Source organism: Lemur catta, chromosome 15 (genome assembly GCF_020740605.2).
Source record: "Lemur catta isolate mLemCat1 chromosome 15, mLemCat1.pri, whole genome shotgun sequence".
Classification (NCBI taxonomy): Eukaryota; Metazoa; Chordata; class Mammalia; order Primates; family Lemuridae; genus Lemur; species Lemur catta.
The window spans coordinates 24189794-24202389 of NC_059142.1; the positions used below are offsets into that span (position 1 = coordinate 24189794).

At 39.6% G+C, this 12596-nt stretch overlaps 1 long non-coding RNA gene across 1 annotated transcript; it reads left to right on the plus strand.

The window, feature by feature from the left end:
- Positions 1 to 1748: 1748 nt before the first annotated feature.
- Positions 1749 to 12091, plus strand: LOC123620360. Its single transcript, XR_006728813.1, has 3 exons — positions 1749 to 2008; positions 8244 to 8332; positions 11933 to 12091. It is a non-coding gene; the product is annotated as an uncharacterized LOC123620360 (long non-coding RNA).
- The last annotated feature ends 505 nt before the right edge of the window (positions 12092 to 12596 follow it).

Sequence of the window (12596 nt, forward strand, 5' to 3'; positions counted from 1 at the left end):
AAAACTGCAGGGCAGAGTTGAGGCCCTAAATGAAGCTGTTGATCAGGAATTTATGGTGGAAGCCGTCCCTGTTGCATGGTGCCCAGGTGTCTCCAACTCCAGTTAGGGTCTTGCCAGCAGGTGCTATTACTCAAGGGTATAGGCAAGGGGGGTAGAAAGATGGGGAGGAAAGTAAAGAAATAAGAGAAACTGGGAAGGTCTGTGGAGGTAGTGCTGATATTGCAAACCATGTGACTAACTGGTATGAACATCTGCGTTTATCTGGGTCTTATCTCCCCATAGAGAGTCAAGGTTGAGGGAAGTTGACCTTGATGGTGGTACATTTCAAAGCTCATTTGCACGTAAGAACTGGCTCCGACAATGTTTTGGAACGATGACACAAGGACTATGATTTTATTTCTGCTGATTTTGTTTAGGAAGAAGAATAAACACCTTTCAATGGCGCTGTAAGGGAAAATCCATGTGCATAAGCAATAGGTTTCTTAGGCCAAACTAAGATGACTGCGGCGTGTCTCCCGCCAACCTTCCAGTAAGGCATGAGTCAGCACGGTTATGTAACCATGATGTCACCTCCTATGTAAGACTCATGTGATCACACCGTTGCTTGGCATGTTGCCACTATTGTTCTGAGCCATATGTAAGTGCTCGCCATATTCTTGCTGCGGCTGCATCACCCCGACAATAAGGAGTATGTCTCATCTACCCCCTGCTACTCGCCCCTTCTTTCAGTTCCCGAATCTGCTCTGGTCCCCTCGCTGGCCGCAGAGCTCCCTCCCCACAGGGACCCAGTCTAAAGAGGGTGCTTGTCGTCTAGGGGCAGGTTTGCCCATCTCCCTCCCAGCACCAACTGGTGGATTCCCGAGTCCTGGGGTTGGAGGTGGAGGGGGGAGGGAATTTCAGATAATTCAGAGGGGATTCCATGGGGTATGAGAGGCAGATTGGATAGAAGGTGCCAGTCTCCTGCAACATACTATGTTTAATAAAGCCTCCTGCCTAACTTTCCTGACTCTAGTTTTGCTACTTTCCAATTTATTCTTCATGTTTATGGGTAGTTTCTTTCTTCTTTTGTTAATTTTTAATTGCACAAGTAATATATGAATGCCTTTCCTGAGTCTTATTGCAGGCTAAAGACCTCTAGACTACCTGAACCCCCCAATCTTATGCTATTCTTAAGAAGTAATGCTGTTATTATTTGGAAAGCTATTGTTCCAGAATTTCTCTGCATTTGTATGCATGTATACGTGTATGTCTATGTGTATATATAAATACATAAATATTTAGTACTACCTTGGGGAGGAGGGAGAACAGATACGTTCCTTAGCAGTGTCATATGATGTAATATAATATTTAGACCTAGGTCCTGATGCAGAGAAAAAGTGTTACAGAAAAAAAATCATGAAATAGGAAGACAAAAATATCTGAGTTTAAATCCCACTTAGTAGCTCTGTAACCTTAACCAAGCTATTTAACCTTACTGTACCTCAGTTGTGATGCTTAATAAATAAAACAGCTGCACACAGATGTTCTGGAGTTACTTCTCCTCCTCCTTATCTTTATTCTGACGCCATCACACACATACTCTTTCTTTCTGTCTCTCTTTCTCACACACACATTCCCCCTCTCTCTCTCTCTCTCTCTCTCTCTCTCTCTCTCTCTCTCTCTCTCTCTCCCCCCCCCCCCCCCCCCCGACAGATTTCATTCATTACACTAAGGAGGTACTTCCCTTGTTTCAAAGAGCTTGTCTGGGAAATAGGCCCAACACCACACGTCGTCTGTGTTTTTTTTTAGCAATGTCAGCTGTTTGGGAAAACCTAAGATTAGAGATTGCTTCCTCCTGTTGCTGGTCTTGAACTCTGGCCCAGATCACCGTCCAGGAGAGTATAATTCTCAGTTCCTTTGGCCTTGCAGCCTTGTCACCAAACGAAGTCTTGAACGAGCAACATGAAGTTGGGTGGCTTCTTCCTCCTCGCAGTCCTCCTCACCCTCAGCACAGAGCTCCACGCTGTCGGTAAGTCCAGGTGAAGACCAGCCCCACTTTCTCAGAACCAGGAAGTGGGGAAGCCGGGACTGGGAATGTGCAGTGCAGGAGGGGGATGGGAGGGAGGGTGAGTGACATGGGAAACGGTCCCTGTGAGGAGACGATAGGCACACATCCGGACTATCACCACCATCACCCACACCAGCGTCCCTCTGTGTCCCCCTTGTCCAAGGCCAGCCCCTCTTCTGCACTCTTCAGTCTTCACCTTCGCTCTGACCCTGCTCCATCTGCCATCCGCTCTCTCTCCAGCACCTCCAACCCCCTCCTCTTCATTTGCTTCTTTCTTTCTACCTAAAAACTGGTAAGTCTTCCTTTCCTTGAGAAAACATTTTTCCAAACCCTGCTTGTCTTCTTTCTTCCCAACCAGCAATCACTCCTGGGCCTTTACAGTGCAGCTGTGGCCACCTCCATCACCACCATCACAATCCCCACCCCCTCCAAGGGCACCCATGACTTCCTGGTTGACAATCTAATAATTTTCCTCAATCATCAACCTCCTTGGTTGTGCTGCAGCACCTGACATTGGTCAGGATCTTTTCACTCCTGAAACTCTGTCCTCCTGTGGCTTCTCTAACTTTGTCTTGGATCTTCCATTGTTGTGCCTTTTGCTTCCTCTTCTTACTCCTGCTACTCCCTAAGCCTTATGAGCTCACGACCAAAAATGATTTCTCTGGCTACCTTGCTACCCCTCATGCCCACCCCCTCCAATGTAATCAATGACCAGACTTTGTCAATTCTTCTTCCAAAATATCTCTTACCTCCTTTCCATACCTACTGCCACCACCCTGATTACATACCTGGACCATTGTAACACTCTTTTAACTCTCTGTCTTCTAAAATGTGTGTTGTGTATTGAATTCCAGCAAATTCTATGCATGAATGGGAAATTGTTCTTCCTTAAGTGCAACTCTAATGAAAGTACTGATTTCCTCAAAATGCAAAGATGCTCTCTCTTCTTATCTGACAACGTCCCCACCTCTACATGTGGAAATCTCATTGACCCTTGAAAGCATAATTTTAATGGTTAATTCCACCATAAATATATTAATACTCCAATATTCGGTTGTTCTAGATGATATGTGTTTCTCGAACTTTAATATAACAAGAACCATCTGGGGATCCTATTAATGCAGATTCTGATTGAGTAGGTCTAGGGTGGGACCTGAGATTCTACATTCTTAACAAGCTCCCAGGTGATGCCCTATGTCCCAGATTCACAGACCCCATTTGGGGTAGGAAAGGGGCTCTGCCTGCACAATGGAATCACCTGAGAAGCTTGAAAAACATACTAATGCCAAGGCCCCATGCCAGACCAATTAAATCAGGTTCTCTGGAGGTCTCCAGCTGTGTGTGTATTGAGAGAAAATTCACAGACTATAAAATCCACCATTTTTAAGTGTACAGTTCAGTGGTTTTTAGTATATTCACCATGCTGTGCAACCATCACCGCTGTCCAATTGCAGAACATTTTCATCATCCCAAAAAGAAATCCTATTTGCATGAAGGTGTCACTTCCCATTCTCTCCTTCCTCCACCCTCTGGCAATGACAGAAAGAAAATGACTTTTTGCCTCTAACCATGTTGGTACTCTGGACATTTTGTATAAATAGAATCATATGATATGTAGCCTTTTGTGTCTGGCTTCTTTCAATATTTTCAAGGTTCATCTATGTTGTGGCATCTATCAGTACTTCACTCCTTTTTATGGCTTAATATTCCATTGTATATATATACCACATATTGTCTATCCATTCATCTGTTGAGTGACATTTGGGTTGTTTCCAGTTTGTAGCTATTATGAAATAATGATGCTATGAACATTCATCTACAAATTTTTGTGTGAATATGTCTTCAGTTCTCTTGGGTATGTATCTACGAGTAGAATTGCTGGGTCATGTGGCAACTCTGTGTTAACTTTTTGAGGAATTACCAAACTGTTTTCCACAGAGGCTACACAATTTTACATTCTCACCAGCAATGTATGAGGATTCCAATTTCTCCACATCCTTGCCAACACCTATTGGTTCCTGACTTTTTTATTATACCCATCCTAGTGTACATATAGTGGCATCTCATTGTGATTTTGATTTACATTTCCCTAATGACTAATTAGGTTGAGCATCTTTTCATATGCTTATTGGCCATTCATATATCTTCTTTGGAGAAATGTGTGTTCAAGTCATTTGTCCTTTTTAAAATTGGGTTATCTTTTTGTTGTTGACTTGTAGGAATTCTTTATATATTGTGGGTACTGGACCCTTCTCAGATATATGATTTGTAAATATTTTCTCTCATTCCGTGGGTGGTCTTTTCATTTCCTTGATCATGTCCTTTGATGTACAAAAGTCTAATTTTGATAAAGTCCAATTTATCTATTTTTTCTTTTATTGCTTCTATTTCTGGTGTCATATTTAAGAAACCATTGTCTAATCCAAGTTCAAAAATATTTACACCTATGTGTCCTAAGGAGTATAATAGTTTTAGCTTTTATATTTAGAACTTTGACCCATTTTGAGTAGATTTTTGTATATGGTGTGAGGTAGGGGTCCAAATTCATTCTTTTGTATGTGGATGTCCAGTTTTTCCAGCACCATTTATTGAAAAGACTATTCTTTCCCCCACTGAATGATCATGGTGCCCCTGTCAATCTGTGTGTGTGACAGAGAGAGATCATGTTCAAACAGTGAAATGCTAGACCAAAACATAAACTGCTATTATTAGTATGCCATGGTCATTTATATATAATAATATGTACTTTTTAATTTAAGGGTTTCAACTGAGCCTTTTCTAATAATGATAAATGTTTGTGTGGATCAGTGCCAAGAAGACCAGGAATGTGAGGCCAGGGGCTGGTGCACCAGCAATGGTTGTGGCCGCATCTGCTCACCAGCCCTTGAAAGAAGGAAGAGTGGGGCCCCTGCTTGATTTCCTCAGCCCTGCCCAACCTTTCCAAAAATGTGTTCAATAGCTATGAACTCAAGAGTGTAGTTTTGAAAGTTTTCATCATAAAGTTTACACAACATACGGGTTTTTTTTTAACCCCTCCATCACTATTCCTATTAGATCTAGTCATTCTCAACTTTTTCCAGTGTGGCAACTTCTAATTAGAATAAATTTTCATGGACATATTTGTGGTTGAAAAGCAAGACTCCACAGCCAAAAGTATATAAAACAAATAAATAAATGCCACCTGTAATCTCATTGCCCAGAGAAACATCACTGTTAATCTTTCAGTGTATATTTTTCCACACTTCCATGTCTGTGTGTATGAACACTAGTAACTTCATATTTTTTACTCATTAAAATATATTTAACATCCCCCTCAACTTTTTTTTAAACTTTTTATTATGGGAAAATTTAAACACAAAGCAGACAGAAGAGTATAATGGTAGACCACATACCCATTGCCCAGCTCCAACCATTTTCAAAGTGGTTTCAAGGTTCTTATTTATTTGTTTATTTATTTAAGAGACAGTGTCTTGCTCACTCTGTTGTCCAGGCTGGAGTGCAGTGGTGTGATCATAGCTTGCTGCAACTTCAAACTCCTGAGCTCAAGAGATCTCCGCCTTAGCCTCCCGAGTAGCTAAGACTACAGGTGCTCGCCACCAAGCCTGGCTAATTGTTTTATCCTTTTGTAGAGACAGAGCCTCATGGGTCCCCTTATGTTGCTCAGGCTGGTCTGGAACTCCTGGCCTCAAGAATCCTCCCCTCTTGGCCTCCCAAAGTGCTGGGATTACAGACATGAAGCCCCTTCACATCTTATTCCAAAGCAAATGCCAGATGTTTTATCATTACATCCATTAATATTTCTATATGTATCTCCAAAAGATAAGAACTCCTTTTACTTGTGGTTTATCCTTTCTTTTGGTTATTATTTTATTCCCTCCTTATTAGACATATGATCTTTCACTATGTAATTTATTTTATTTGTGTAATCTCTCTCTCTCCTTTTCTCTCTCATACCTTTTTTATTTTTAAAGGTTTATATAATATTTTCATTCTAATAGTTATTTTACACTAAGACCTTTAAGTATTACCCTTGGTCCCTTCTTTGTTTGGATTATCATCTATACCTGTCCTCCTATAAGTAATGTTAATGATAAAATTAGCTAATTTTTTCTTTTCTTCCCCTACCCTACAGTAATCTCCCCTGGCACCTGATTTGAGGCAATAACCTTTCATTCCCACCTGATCATTCTAAGATACTCATCAACTTTACTTTTCAAATCTCTTTCCATGCCCCTCACCACTTTTATTTTTAGAAAGTAACATTATTTTTAGGTACTTTATAGTTAGTTTACTACATTATCAATTTTATAAATCTGAAGTCCTAGATCTCATATTTAATTAGTATAAAGGTAATTTTATATGAAACCTGTTATTAAAAGCCCTCCTAGGTCCAAGATTGTCCAGAAAATGTCCGTATTTAGAAAGATTTCAACTCTGACAAGGTACTACATTTGGAACACTGCCTTCTTATGTTTCCTGTGATTCTGTTGAGCTTTCAGAGAATGTCCAAAGGTGCTTAGAATTCTCCTAGCGATTCCTTCATGGTTGTTGCACTGTGTAAGCTTCTGGACCAGTTTAACAAGAGAACTTTGAAATGGCAAGATAATTATTGAGAAAAAATCCTGTACTATGGACAACAGCTTATTTATATTAACTTACATTATAAAAAATTATTCATATGGCTTATTTTTACATGTGTTGCCCCAATTAATTTGGCAATTTTAAAAAATTAGGCCCCCATTCAACTTTTGATAGGTATATTGTGTTTGGATTGTCAGAGTATATACTCTCTGCTTAAACTATCGTTTGGTCATACTTCCTCAGTAAACATGTATTTAATGACCTTACTAGTCCCTATTTTGATATCCCTTCAGTCACGTGGCTGTAGTGGATTGCTCAGGAAGTGCTCACGGGAACACTACTCCCTGCCTTCTCCATCTTCACCTCATTACTTTCCTCGGATTTCCCCTGTGCAGATGCAGAGACCTTGTGGGTCTGTGGCTGATGGTGGTTCATCCCACCCATCCGCTCATATTTTGGAGTTGGAGGAGATAGATATACCTTGTGCCTCTAGTCTTATTGTCTTTGTGTTTTGAATTTTGCTATTTTAATTGTTTTGTGTGTTTTGAATGGAGGGGCTTTTAGAAGATTCAAAAATAATGTCAACAGTACATAATTAAAACCATCTTCCTGGAATTTGGCATTATTTTTTAACAACTTCCAAGTCCCACCTTTGTGAAGTAGCTATTCAATCCTTTTGCCCATTTTTCTGTTAGGTTGTCTGTGTTTTTCCTATTGATTTATAAGGGATTTTGGATACAAGTACTTTGTTCTATGTACGTATTGTAAACATTTTCACCCAATAGGGCTTCCCTTTTCACCCCCTTAATCATGTCATTCAATGAAGAAAAGTCCCTAATTGTAATGAGATCCAACTTACCTATCTTTATGGTCAGTGATGTTTCTGTAATATTAATATTTAAGAAATCTTCGCCTATTCCAAGATCATGAAACTATTTCTTATAGTATTTTTTAGAAGCTTCATTGATTCCCCTTTCACATTTAGGTTCATGATCTATTTGGAACAGATTTTTGGTGTGCGGTGTGAGGTAGGAGCCAAGGTTCCCTTTTGTTTATATGGACAACATGATTAAGCCACCTACCTTTACTGAAAAAACCATTCTTTCCCCCTTGTACTCCCATGGCTGCTTTGTCCTAAATTAGGGAACGGTGTGTTTTTGTCACATTGGTCTATTTGCTGTCTTGCACCAATACCACACTGTTACATTTACTGTCACGTAGTCTTGATAATGGTAGCTTATGTCCTGCACCTTTGTTTAAGATTGCCTTGATTATTCTTGCTTTTTGGAATTTTCATATAAGTGTTAGGATCAGCTTATCAATTTTCAGAAAAAATCCTTCTAAGACTTTGGCTAGAATAGTGGTAAATTTATTACCCAATTTGGGGAAAACTGACATCTTTATAATAATGAATCTTCCAGTCCATGAACATGGCATATCCCTCCATTTATTAAGGTATTTTTAAAAAAATTTCTTAGTAATATCACACAGTTTTCTGTACATCATGTGTTAGATTTAATCCTAGGTAATTGGTGGGGTTTAATAGTATTATTTGAAAAATTTATTTGCTAATTGTAAGCTTAAAAGCGTTTAACTGAGTCTCTCCACTCGTCAGGCACCTGTGTGTACCAGTGCAGAGAAGACTGGCACTTTGGGAAGGGAAAACAGGCTGTCACCACATCTGTTCCTCCATCCCTCAAGTAGGTAAGTACTGACTTTCTCCACCCAGCCTGGCCTGGGGTTTGGCCAAGACTGGCTTTTCACAATTGTATGTTATTAGAAATGCAACAGAAACCTAGCCCTGAAGCTTCCCTTCTGCCCTTCTCAAAGGAAGATCTGTCCCAGGATCATTTATTCCAACATTTTCAAGTATGAGAAAGCTGGGAGGGAGGAGGTGGGGGTAGTTTTGCCATTGAATTGTTTGAGCTGCTTATAAATCCTGGTTATTAATACCTAGTCAGATGGGTAGTTTGTAAATATTTTCTCCCATTCTGTGGGTTGTATCTCCACCTTGTTGATTGTTTGCTATGCAGAAGCTTTTTAGCTTGACGTATTCCATTTGTCTATTTTTGTTTTGGTTACCTGTGCTTTTGAGGTCTTACACAAAAAAATCTTTGCCCAGATCCATGTCCTGGAGTGTTTCCCAGACGTTTTCTTCTAGTAGTTTTATAGTTTCAGGTCTTACATTTAAGTCCTTAATCCATTTTGATTTGAATTTTCTGTATGATGAAAGATAGGAGTCTAGTTTCATTCTTCTGCATATGATACCCAGTTTTCCCAACACCATTTATTGAAGAGACTGGTCTTGTCATCGTATGTTGTTAGTGCTTTTGTTGAAGATGAATTGGCTTTAAATGCAAGGATTTATATCTAGGGTCTCTATTCTGTTCCATTTGTGTATCTGTTTTTATGCCAGTACCATCTGATTTGCTTGCTATAGCTTTGTAGTAATTTTTGAAGTCAGTGCAATGCCTCCAGTTTTGTTGTTTTTGCTCAGGATTGCTTTGGCTATTTGGGCTCTTTTGTGGTACCATATAAATTTTGGGATTGTTTTTCTATTTCTATGAAGAATGTCATTGGTATTTTGATAGGGATTGCATTGAATATGTAAATTACTTTGGCTAGTATTATCATTATAACAATATTAATTCTTTCAATCCATGAGCATAAAATATCTTTCCATTTTTTGTCTCTTCTTCATCAGTGTTTTATAGTTTTCCTTGTATAGACCTTTTCTTTGGTTAAATTGATTCCTAGGTATTTTATATTCTTTGTAGCTATTGCAAGTGGGATTCATTTCTTGATTTCTTTTTCAGATTATTTACTGTTTACCTATATAAATGCTACTGATTTTTGTATGTTGATTTTGTATCCTGCAACTTTACTGAATTCATTTATCAGTTCTATCAATTTTTTCTCTTTTTTTCTTAGTCTAGCCAAAGGTTTGTTTATCTTTTCAAAAATCAGCTTTTCATTTTGTTCATCTAATGTATTTTTTAAGTCTCAATTTCATTTCTTTCCACTCTGATCTTTATTAGATCTTTAGTATTTATTTCCTTCTACTTCTAATTTTGTGGGTTGTCTATTCTTGTTTTTTTAGTTCCATGAAGTGCATTTTTAGGTTGTTTATTTGAAATCTTTCTACTTTTTTGATAGAAGCGCTTATTGCTCTAAACTTCCCTTTTAATATTGCTTTTGCTGTATTCCATAGATTTTTGGTATGTTGTATTTCTATTTTCATTTGTTTCAAGAAATTTTTAAATTTCCTTCTTAATTTCTTCATTGACCCATTGGTCATTTAGGAGCATGTTGTTTAATTTCCACGTGTTTGTGAAGTGTCCAAGGTTCCTTTTGTTATTAATTTCTAGTTTTATTCCATTGTGGTCAGAAAAGATACTTGATATGATTTCTACTGTTTTGAATTTGTTTAGACTTGTTTTGTGTCCCAAAATATGGTCTATTCTGGAGAATGTTCCATGTTCTGATGAAAAGAATGTGTATTCTGCAGCAATTAGGTGAAATATTCCATAAATATCAATTAAGCCTATTAGGTCTAGTGTGTTGTTTGACTCCAACGATTTTTTGTTGATTTTTCTGTCTGTTTGATCTGTCCATTATGGACAACTTGTGTTTAAGGGTTCATTTATAGCAATTGGGGAATTATGGGGTGAGTGCTTCCAAAATTATCCATACTCCAGGTCTAGAAGACCATAAAGATATAGATAATCTCTTGCTTTGGAAGTATTTGTAAACTTCAAAAAGCTGGAAATACTCTTAACTACAAACTTAATTTTTATATCATTAAGGTACCAAATTATTCCTCAACCATGGCTGGAAAGGACCTGGTTATAGGCAAATTAGCTCTATATCATGCTTCCACACACAGATCCACACTGATGTGAAACACATTGGCCCATTCATTCATTCCACCAATATTTACACCTGGCAGGTACTGTTTCACCAGAGAACCTTCACATACCTTACATTCTTGACTGAAAGGCTAGGACTAATTGCTGCCACTGTAAATTGGTGGGTGCATCAAAGTGGAATGGGAACTAGAGAGGGTCAGAGGAGTTAAGATGGCATGTATCATCCAAGGACCAGCTTGCTAACATGGTATCTCAGGCTCATTGGCCAACCTAAGATGTTTTGGGAGAGGGAATTCCACACATGAAGGAGGTCTCTCCCCAGCACAGAGTAGAGAATTAACATCCACCAGATCTATTTCACTTGATTCATAAATGTAATATCTAGCCTGCATTTTCCATGCCTCTAACTTGATGGGATAGGCTGTTTTGGGGGGTAATGTACAGCAGTGGTTCTCCAACATCAGTATGTATAAGAATCACCTAGAGGGCTTGTTAAAATCCAGATTGCTGGGCCACAGCCCCAGACTTCCTATTTCAGTCAGTCTGGGGTGGGGCCCAAGAATCTGAATTTCTAGCTAGCTTATATGAGTATGAGATGCTGATGCTACTGGTTCATGGGACCCAGTCTGAGCAGCACTGGATGCAGGATTGGGGTTCTCTTTCAGGCCGGGAGCACCAGTGGGCTGTGGGACTCAGTAGGCACCTGAAGGCAGATAAAATTTGTGGGAGGCTGGTCCTGTTTGTGATCTGGGATTTGATTATCTAGTCCCAGAGGGGACAAAAAGAAGGGGGTTAATGGCAATGCTATCTTCTCTTCTCCCTGGAGGCTACAGTTTCTGGTCAAGGGTATGTTTTCCCATGGACAAAATAGTACTAGGTGCTTTCAAGGTTGAGAGAGGAGAAGACTGGGGATGTCAAGAAGGAAAGAAGCTAAAGGCCTTCCAAGAGCCAAGTGACTTCAGCCTCTCTGTCTCTCTCAGCATCAGGTGCCACTCCCTTTTATGGAACAGTCTGGGTTCTGGAAAGACTGTTCTGTTTTTCAGCTGGACCCAGACCTGGAACTTGTCCAAGGGTGCCTATAGGACTTTGTGCTGAAATGTGCACAGGAGATGGATCTTGTCCCAAGGGACAGAAGTGCTATAGCACTGGGTGTGGCCACTCCTGCCAAGTCCCTATTCAAGAAGTAAGAGAGATGCTTATGGGGAGGATGAGTACCTGCTGGCCTTTGCCAGAGTAGAAGGGACGCCACCTGCCCCTGTGCCCACTGAAGTCTGAGTAGCATGCAGGGAAAGCTGGTTGATAGCAAAGACCAGGAATTTATAGAAAGTGTAATGATAATCGTTGTGTTGTTGGAGGAGAACTTCTTTGTCCTTTTGGATGATTGATGAACCTTAGACTCCTCAGTGACCACCCCCAAATGTTTTCTTTATTCCAGTGCCGCCATGAAGTTTCTTTTCCTGGCTGCTCTACTCCTGGAACCCAGTAGCATGGGATAGGATCTAAAATAATGTGGATGTAAGAGTTCGATTCTGGCTCTTGTTTGGGGACTTATGGGTGACTGCTTCCAAAATTATCCTTCTTCTGAATAAAATGATTTCTGTGGCATTAGTCAACCTACTTGTTATTTCTCTGTAAGATTGCTAGCCCACTTGCATTAGCATTACATCTCCAACAAGTATTTGACCCCCAATCCATGAACCCTATACTTTTTTGTTTTCCATTCCTCCTGTAAAAAACAAAAATTTTGGATACATTTAACAGAGTTTAATTGGACAAGGCATGATTCACAAATCAGGGAGCCCTCAGAAACAGAAGAGGTTCAGAGAGCTCTGCTCTGCAAGTGAGCAGGGAATGATTATAGGCAGGGGACAGAAGTGAGGTACAGAAACAGCTCCATTGGTTACAGCTCTTTGTCTGCCTTATTTGGACATGGTTTCATCAGTTGGCAGCCTGTGATTGGCTGACACCCAGCTATTTGTTACTAAATATACCCCTAAATTAGAGTTTTGGTTAGTTTATGTACTAAGTTAGGTTGCAATTCTGTAGGGGCTCAAGGCATAGAGGCAGCCTCAGGACAAATTTAATTTAATTTAACACTT